General features: G+C 38.9%; 1 pseudogene; it reads left to right on the forward strand.

The window, feature by feature from the left end:
- Positions 1-6503: 6503 nt before the first annotated feature.
- On the forward strand, positions 6504-6947 carry LOC148001965 (ubiquitin-conjugating enzyme E2 variant 1 pseudogene; annotated as a pseudogene).
- The last annotated feature ends 1651 nt before the right edge of the window (positions 6948-8598 follow it).

The raw sequence follows: 8598 nt of genomic DNA on the forward strand, positions 1-8598 counted from the left end.
AAGATACAGGGATAAGACTTTGTCTTATGACATATTTAGGGTTGCTGTGTAATAATAAAAAAATTTACTTATCTGAGACTAAATTACCTTGCTACTGTAGCTGAACTGCCTAGAAACTGCAAGTTTCTGGCACTTAACACCTCTTCCTAAAACAGCAAAGATTAAGTAAGTAGACTTTGTGCTATCTCAGAAGGAACTGCACAAATTGAACTTTCCACCAGCTAGTCAGAAGTTACAGGAAAAGGGCGGTACTTTGAGAAGTGATTATAATATTTTTTACTAAGTTGTAAAACATTTCTTATGAAAGCTATCTAAAGGGGAAAAGCAGAAAGATCCTGAATGGGAAAAGGGAAAAATTCTCTTTCTCATCTTTTTGTCCTCAGTACTTATACAACTTTCAGAATACATGATCACATGTTAAAAAGTTCATCACACATTCACACATAAAAGCAAATCATAAATGACATAGAAGTTTACAACTGAGAGTGATTACATGCATAGCCATTAGGAGTAATTATCTAGTTAAACATCCACCACCTGTCACATCTTCACAGGTTCATAGAGAGTTGAAAACCATAACTAAGCTATTAGTGAAGTTTTGTACAGATTAACGCAGACAACATTTTATCTTCTTTTACCTATAATAAATTGTTAGTTCCCTTCCTGTGACCTTAGTTAATTGTTTTTACAATCTCTTGGTATGTGTTCTGAGTAATAGAAAGTGTGGTTACTATGTAAGAGTCAATTACTTGGTGACACATGGGAGACTGACAGAATTCTCATTGCAGTTTTGACTATCGGAAAGGGATCTACTAGCAGTACTCCTATTAAGAGAGCTTAATAATCACTGATATTTCAGTAATTCTTCTAGGATCATCCTTAAGAATTAAGAAGTCATCTATTTGTCTATATAGCATCACTGCAAGAGAGTGCATCTTCATAGATCTGCAACTATCTGCTCAAAAGGGGTGGTCTAGTACCTAATGATTGCTATATATGTTTAATAATAACATATATTAATATCAGGAATCTTTCCTAAAATGAATTCTCTTGGGCTTTCCCTATAAAGCAAAACTGTTGCAGATTATAATCTGAAGCATACCTCCTACTATGGCTTCTGACAAAAATGTTCCCAAAAGACTGGTTCCGGGGCCTTTTCCTTGTAAAGAATGAGTATTGGAGTTAGGAATATTGTGGGGCCTCACCTTGGCAGTTTGTTTTGGGTTGTAGAAGATAGCAGGCTGAGAATGCCATGGATAACAAATAATTCAGCAGTGTTACTTCCTGGCAGCTTTAGTTCCTCTCTTCAAGTTTCTGCCTTCACTTTCCCTTATGATGATCTAATCTTAAGACAAAGTGTTTCTGTATTAAGTTGTAATTGGTTATGATGTTTTATCCTAGTAATAGAAAGCAAGCTGCAGCACATGGTTTCTGGTGCTCAAACTCAGGTCTTGATGTAATGTGGCAAGCCCTTTGTTGACTAAACCATCTTTTCAGCATCAATACTTAATATTCCTAAAAGATAGTATTTTCAGTGTAAACAAAGTGCAATTTTCCATAAGGAAAGATCATAGGTCTGAAATTTTAATTAAAGGAACCTGGATATAACAAAACAACACGCACTTTAGCAAAATCTCTCCTGGTCAACTGCCATTACACTGACTGTGCATCTGTAAATTTGCAAGACAAAACAGATGTCAAGGACGTGTGGTACAGTGATTAGCATGCCAAACAAATTAGAAAGGGAAGGAGCAAAATGCTTGACTGGTTTGTTAGCTAAAATTAATTTGCATGGGAATTTTGTACATGACACACAGTGTCTTTACCTGGGAAAATTGAACAAATAGACAGAGCTGTGATATAAATGTGTGTGTGTGTGTGTGTGTGTGTGTGTGTGTGTGTGTGTGTGTCTCAAATATCTTGAGTCACAGCTCCCCTCCACATGTCTTGTACATTAGATGAATTGTTCATTACTATTTTTCTGACAAGAAAGAAAGAAAACACAGTGTGGCAGCACACAGCTGTACTTCCAGAATTCGAGAAGTAGGGGCGCAAAGAACAGATATTCAAGGTCATTTTCAATTACACAGTAAAATTAAAACCAACATAATGTTCATGAAATGCTGCCTCAACAATTTAAAGCTAGAAAATGTTGTGCTTTAGGAAGTGGATGGGAGCTGGAGATAAACTTCAGAACAATGCATCCCTAGCATGTACAAGGCACTGATATACATTCTTCTATAACTTAACCAGATATAATGACTTGAGCTGTTCATCCCAGGACTCAGGATAAGATTATATCATTCATAAGGAGTTTGAGGTTTGCCTTACCCTAGATCTTCTAAGAAAGGGAAAGTGTGTGTGTGTGTGTGTGTGTGTGTGTGTGTGTGTGTGAGAGAGAGAGAGAGAGAGAGAGAGAGAGAGAGAGGAAGAAGAGGAGGAGGGGAGGAGGGAGGCAAGAAGAGGAAGAATGAAGAAGAAGGAGGAGGAGGAGAAGAAAAAGAAGATGAGGGGGAGGAGGAGGAGGAGGAAGAGGAGGAGGAGGAAAAGTCATGTGGAGTTTCATAGAATATGTATTCTATTAGGTTTTAGAAAAGCAACTGTTTGCAGTAGAGGCATTCTTTTCAGTTATATTTTGAATACTAATTGATAACAGATTTGCTTTGAAAGAACAGCATCAAGAAGAGAGTCCAAATAACAATTGCTATCATGTATAGTTATTAGTTTGACATAGTTCCCACTAAGACTATTGCATGATCAATTTAATTTTATCCTCACAGTGAACAGAGGAGGAATGTTACATCTCTAAGAATATGTAGGTTTTCACAGTGTTATATCTTTCAGACATCCACAGATGAAATACAGGTCTGTCAGTAACCATGTTGATCACCATGTTACCTTGCAGCATTAGCTAGAGTATGCTTTGCTCAGTTTGAGTCTTCCCCTTTTAGATATCATTTCCAGTTCTTTCTATACTGAAATGGCCAGTGAATGCAGCAATATTTCAAATCACTGCTGCAGTTAGATCAGGTATCTGGAGTTAGTCAGATGGATCAAGAGAAAGAAACAACATTGATTGCTGACACTGCAGTGCATCGGGAGTAAAGCAAAATCCTCAGTCTGGCAGAGAAGATCAGTCATTTCAACTACTTGTACCCAGAGTGTTGAACTAGCAAAATTTCTGACTTTTTCGTTTATTTTTTCACAGGACACCTTTGTAAACATGTCAGTTAGAGAAATGCTTGTTGGCTGCTTAAGCCTTAGCTTTGTAGATACAGTATGTCTAAACTTTTATTTCTGCTTTAACTTAATATTTCCAGAAGCCCAAATCATGTCATGATACAAAAAAAGGAGTGAATTAACAATTTGAAGTAACATTTTAAATCAGTTGGAAACATTCTAAATTATGATTATCAAAACACATTGATTTCCGTTTAGGAGGAGACATTTGAAATTATGAAAAGTAAGTAGCAATGCCACATTCTAAAACCTCTTAGATGACATGGGGCAGGTTTTATTATCAGACCATAGAAATTCCAAATCCTGACTGTAAATATAATTTACCAAATTTACAGAGAATGAAAACAACAGTCTTCAGAATTACTCAGAAGTGATGATAAGAGATAACCCAGTGTGGGAAAGAATTTGCTGCAGAAAGAAGAGAATTCAAATTTCTGTGCCCGCACTTTAAAACAGTCATGGTTGTATACAGCTATAACCCCAGTGCTATGATGACAGAGAAAGAATTTCTGGAGCTTGTGCACAGCAAGATAGCATCAGTATAAGTGAAAGGCTTTGAATTGAGAAAATTGTGTAGAAAATCATAAAAGAGGATACTATTTACTTTCTCTGTCTTCTGTTGAACACATAGGCATGAACACACAGACAGACAGACAGACAGACAGACACACACACACACACACACACACACACACCATATCACACACTAATTCTTGGTGGTCACGTACTGAGGAATATTAAATTAAAAATTTATAACCTTGAACTCATGAAAATGTCCTCTTGACCTTTATAATTGCCATTGATCATGAATACTATTTTGTAAACCATGGATCCACATATGTGAAATAAATCAGTTGTCAGAATAAAGTAAGGGCATGACATATTAATATTAGAAAATTCAAAAAAAATTAGTTTATTATTTTTTGGTGTGTGGGTGTGTGTGTGTGTGTGCATGTGTGTGCATGTGTGTGCTGCATGTCTGTGTGTTCACATAGGTCTTCTGATTCCACAGCATGTGTATAGGCCAGATGGCCAATTTCTGTAATGGGTCATTATCTATGGATTCCTATGATTAAAGTGAGGGTGTTAAGCTTGTTCTGCAAGTCCTTTTTCCCTTTTGCTGGCCCAACATAATTGTCAAAATTTAAATGAATTTCTTATAAGCAATTGATGAAGGTTATTTACTCATCATGAAGTTAGTTCATATTGAAGCTCAGCAAGCCTCTGGAGTGACAGTTCCATTTTATGTCAGCATAGGAGACTTGGATATCATTTGATAAGGGCTTATGACTAGTTTTATTAATATTCGTAAAATGACCAAATTGTTTGATCCTTGAAGAAGATACCATTAAATTGGAAGACAAATAACAAGAGCCAAATAAGTCAAGTAGCTACTGAGATGCAGTCACTGACTGAGCTGAGTGTGAGCAAACATCAAAGAAGCAGGGAGCTGTACTGAGCCTAAGTAACGATACAAGCAAAAGCACTAAAATTGCTTGAGTGAGTCATATAGGTATGGGCAAAGCACTTCAACTTGGGACTTCACTTGACTTAGGCTGCATAAAATCTACCTTCTAGAAATATACCTAACAATGAAGTTGCTCACCTCATCTCACCTGCATGAAGCTGTATACATATCAAACAATGGACTAAGACTCCTTGCACATAACATTATTTATTAACTTCTCTTTCATGATCAACTTCCATTCAAAAGTATTCAAGAGCATATCCACATACTGGAGGGAGAAGTCTGTTTCAACTGGCCTGAGCCAGTTTAGAATATATACTCAGTAAGTCGTATTAAATCCTCTGGAAAAACTTTCAAAGGAAACATCCTGTTTAATGTCATATACCTAGTGATAATTGAATATGCATTTGGTTAAATCAAATGCATCATGGAAACTGATGTTCACAGTAAATTAAGGCTTACTTAATCAAAAAACGTCAATCAAAACAGAAATATCCACACTGAACTCTGAGTAAGCAATTCCTCCTTCTCAGGAAGTCCACAAATTAAGGCTACACTGAATACCAGTGTTTCTCACTTTGCTTTTGAATAAAATTTCTTTGTCACCTTGCTCTCTGTGACTTCTTATAATAAGATGCAAACATCCTGGAAACACCTCACCTAGACAGTAAACTCAGATAAAACTGATAAGCATCTTCTTCAAATAATGACATGAATCACTGAAGCTCTGAAAGAATTCTCCTGTTACTTTCTTGTAAGAACTTCTAAGAATGACACAAGCCATGTCTAATCTCATGCCTATTCAATGAAATCACAAGTTGTAAAAAAATTCATCCTAGTGTTATGTTTTTTACCAATTTCAACTTTAAGATACTAAGTACAATCACATTAGTATTCCTTTTTTCTCAGAAGTTTTGATAATGTCACCTAAAATTAAGCAAGAGGAGGATCCTTAATGAATTTCTCTAAAATACATTTGCATGATAGATAAAATATTAGCTCTAGAATGAGAATATTAGAAAAATGCTTGTTTCTGTGTTACTGCATTGAAAATGTAATTTATAACCCTTTGTCATTTTCAAAATGCAAATATTCATAGTATACATATTAGTTACATGGACTATTAATAATAATAAAACTTTATAATAATAATTGAAGAACAGAGCCAGTACTTTGAGACAATAATGCTTCTGCCACCTTTAGTGTATATAGTTTTTGCTATAGGTACACAATGATTTCTACATATGAAAGTCTAAATGCTCTACAGCTCATGCTTTCTGGTTTCAAGAAGTGAAAACATCAGTAATAGCTTTTAACTTCAAAATCAAAATGAAAAGAAAATGCATGAGCAGAAATCACAGAAGGAAAATAAAAAAAGGGAAAAAAGAAAGCATGGAAGGAAGGAAGGAAGGAGGAGAGGAAGGAAGGAAGGAAGGGAACAAAGAAGAAACAGGAAGAGATTTGGTAAGTTGTTCATTTGACAGGCTACATGCCAGTATGGAAGACACCCTTGGATGAGTTCCAAAACTGTAAAAGATCAGGCATGGTTGTTTGTATCTATAATTTATTGGTGAATATCAGACATTAAAAGTCATCACTGGATATATAGTGAGCTTCAGGCAAGTCTGGGATTTATGAGACCCTGTGGAAGAGAGAGAGAGAGAGAGAGAGAGAGAGAGAGAGAGAGAGAGAGAGAGAGAGAGAGAGAGAGAGAGAGAGAGAGAGAGAGAAGGAGCAAGGGACCTAGGGGTAGAGGAAGAAAGGAAGGACTGACTTTGAGCGATAGCGATGCAAGATGGCAGCCACCACAGGCTCGGGAGTAAAAGTCCTTCGAAATTTCCGACTGTTGGAAGAGCTGGAAGAAGGCAAGAAAGGAGTAGGTAACAGCACAGTTAGCTAGGGTCTGGAGGAGGATGAAGACATGACACTCACAAGATGGATAGGCATGTTAATTGGGCCTCCACAAACAATTTATGAAAACCAAATATACCGCCTTAAGATAGAGCGTGGGCCTAAGTATCGAGAAGCATCCCAGTCTGTGAGATTTGTAACAAGAGTCAATATGAACGGCTTGAGCAGTTCCAATGGAGTGGTGGATCCACGAGCCATGGCAGTGCTGGAAAAGTGGCAGAATTCCCAGAGCATCAAAGTCATCCTGCAGGAACTGAGGCGCTTGATGATTTCAAAAGAGAACATGAAGCTGCCACAGCCACCAGAAGAACTGTGTTACAGCAATTAGTCACCAAGGCCCCGGCCTCCCTTCCCCATCCAACCCAAGTCTTCATTTTCCACAGTAGTGAATTCTCTAGATCCATCTGTCGACCTCAAAGTACTGGAGAGGAAGCCCCACTCAGACTTCATCCGGAGACACTGCTCTAATACTAACTTCTTGTCCATTTGAAATACCTAAGTTGTGCTGTGTAACATCATCTGTCAAGTATAACCGCTCTCTGCCTGGTTGAACTTCTGGGATCAATAAGGTGTGTTGAAATCGGTTTCCTTTGGGAGCGGTGGGCACAGCTAATGCAACTGTGGACAGCCAGATCTCACACAATCACCTGCTGCTGGCAATTGGCCTGGGTATGCCTTTGACCGCCCTGCTTTCCACCACAGCTGTGTGGTGGCCCTTAGAATAGATGGGGAGGCTTCAGATAGCAGTTGTGGGACTGACCACCACTAGGCTTGGGGTGCTTTGGCTGCACCCCTGCTTTCTTAAGTCTTAAGTAATTGCCCCATCCAAGCCATGGTCCCCACTCCTTTCACTCCCACCCTTGGCTAAAGCTTAGATTGTAACCTCCCCTCCCTCTGAAATTGGCCGCGAGTGAGGAATTCACAGCTTCCCATCTCCCCACCTTTATCAATGGGTGCTGCTTTCCCCTCCTCAAGTCCCTTGTTGCCCATCACCACCCAACACCTGCTGTGGACAGAAGCCACCAGATGAGGTTGAGAAAGGCTGGCCTCCCTCACTTAGCTCTGGACCACACATGTTCACCTGCTACCAGCCTGGGAAGGGAGCACCGGGTCCTCCGCCCTGCCACCACCATCAGCTCTTGAGCTTTGAGCTCAGGTCTAGAGATGAACAGAGCAGTCACATGGCGACTCAGATGGGCCAGCACTCAGGGTCCTTGGATATATGCCTAGAGAAAGGCCATGTGGAGAGTCCTTGGTGAACATGGTTCTGAGTTGGTTCCTTTTCCCATAATTGCTTTGCTTTTACACACTGAAGAGGTTTGAACAGGGCTTCAACCACCCTGACCACCCATCTGGTCTGGTGTGGAGCCTGACAGCTGGAACACGAAGCCCTGACCCTGCAAACATGGGTTTCAGTGTTGCTCCTCAGACCCTCAGCAGGGACCCAGAGGAGCTCTGTGTCACCATGTTCACAGATCGTTTGCAGATTGGTGGGCCTGGCTCCTGGCTCACTGTCATGCTCCCCAACCTGTTCAGGACCACTAAATGTTGAAATGTGGATGCATACTGAAATAAAGGCAATTTGCTGTGTTGCGAAGGGGAAGAAAAAGGACTGAGCAAATGAAGGAAACAATGGTGATTCTTTCTTAATCCATTCAAGCCTCATTAAGTTTCAAATTTTTCAAACTAGACATATGTACAGCAAAATTCAAAAAGATAATGATGAGAAAAACCACATGGCAGTCACCTGGGCAGGGAATTTGCTCACAGTGGTAGAATATAAATGAGCTGAGTTGATTGTATAAGAATAAGGCAAATCCTCAACTGATTGATTTGAAGTATCTTTTCCCACATATGAGCTTACTTTAATGTGATGAATGGTGGACATATCAAGCTTTAATGAAGTATAATTTTTTAAGCCTTCTCTATTCCTATTTTTAGTCATGATGACTTCATGCAGGATTTTCTGATAGTATATG

This window comes from Rattus norvegicus, chromosome 12 (assembly GCF_021556685.1).
Source record: "Rattus norvegicus strain SHRSP/BbbUtx chromosome 12, alternate assembly SHRSP_T2T, whole genome shotgun sequence".
NCBI lineage: Eukaryota > Metazoa > Chordata > Mammalia > Rodentia > Muridae > Rattus > Rattus norvegicus.